At 48.5% G+C, this 1,236-nt stretch overlaps 1 protein-coding gene across 2 annotated transcripts in view; it reads left to right on the forward strand.

Moving 5' to 3' along the window:
• Positions 1-96: 96 nt before the first annotated feature.
• The window catches only part of IFT122 (intraflagellar transport 122), a 31,844-nt gene continuing 30,704 nt past the window's right edge, over positions 97-1,236 (forward strand). The window contains exon 1 of one of the 2 annotated variants that reach the window (XM_009875236.1): positions 97-159. The gene's annotated coding sequence lies outside the window, so the exon portion shown is untranslated. The remainder of the gene's footprint in view (positions 160-1,236) is intronic. The other variant, XM_009875237.1, reaches the window with a different exon arrangement.

A 1,236-nucleotide genomic window follows, 5' to 3' on the forward strand; every position in this document is an offset into this window, starting at 1 on the left:
CTCCCCGGCCCCCCCGCCCCTAGGCCGCGGGAAACTAATACGCGTTTTGCTGTGTGTTTTGTTTTGTTTATTTTCTTTTGTTTTTTCTTTAGTATTTACGATCTTGCATTCAAACCGGATGGGACCCAGCTGATAATCGCTGCTGGAAATAGGCTGCTGGTAGGGAAACTCTTTTTCCCCCCTCCCCTCGCAATTAGAGCTCTACGAATATGATCTCTTTCACTGACGGATATAACCCATGAAAAATCCTCTTATCTCTGCTAGTCCAGCCTCCTATCTACATGTATATTAATGTGTGCTGACTGTAAAACGGTTTGAAGCTTTTTAATGTTTCTTACTGAGTTTTAAAGCTCTATTTCCGAAAGTAATGAGATCTCCTTTACTCTCTTCCTCTCACCTCATTTGGTGGTTTGAAATCCATTAACCTGCACTGAAACTCGGCGCGGTAGCAGATACTGCGCTGTCAAAAGCTTCACACAAACCTCTTTGAGAAGGGAAAAGAGATCAGTGTCCCTGCTCTGTGAGAACCCCCTGGTAGAGCATTTGGCAGTTCCCTGGGCCCCTGGTGCTGCCAGCCTGTCTGCAAGGGCAGCTCAGGACTGCTCCTCTCCTGGCTTCTGCGAGGCTTTCCGACGGGGCAGGTGCAGAACCTGCGGGGAGGGAGGGAGGGATGACAGAGATGTAGTTGTTCAGAACTTTCTGAATGAAGGCTTTTTCATTTTCAGCACGTGTTGAATGATATAATATGATCATATGATATATATGTGATGTATTTAGCGATAGTTCTTTCCAGTGATTTGCTACGTTTAAACATCAGTGTGGCCAAGAGGGCCAATGGGATCCTGGGATGCATTAAGAAAAGTGTGTCCAGCAGCGCTAGGGAAGTTCTCCTCCCTCTCTGCTCTGCCCTGGGGAGACCACACCTGGAATACTGTGCCCAGTTTGGGGCTCCCCAGTTGCAGAGAGACAGGGACCTACTGGAGAGAGTCCAAGGGAGAGCTACAAGGGGGATCAAGGGACTGAACATCTCTGCTGTGGAGAGAGACTGAGAGACCTGGGGCTGTTCAGCCTTGAAAGGAGACGGCTGAGAGAGGATTTATTAACGTAGAGAAATAGCTGAGGGGTGGGGGTCAAGGGGAAGGGGACAATCTCTGCTCAGTGGTGCCCAGCAATAGAACAAGGAATAACGGGTTTAAGCTAGAACACGGGAAATTCCAGCTCAACCTGAGGAGAAAG

This window comes from Apaloderma vittatum, unplaced genomic scaffold (genome assembly GCF_000703405.1).
Source record: "Apaloderma vittatum isolate BGI_N311 unplaced genomic scaffold, ASM70340v1 scaffold22628, whole genome shotgun sequence".
NCBI classification, from domain to species: domain Eukaryota; kingdom Metazoa; phylum Chordata; class Aves; order Trogoniformes; family Trogonidae; genus Apaloderma; species Apaloderma vittatum.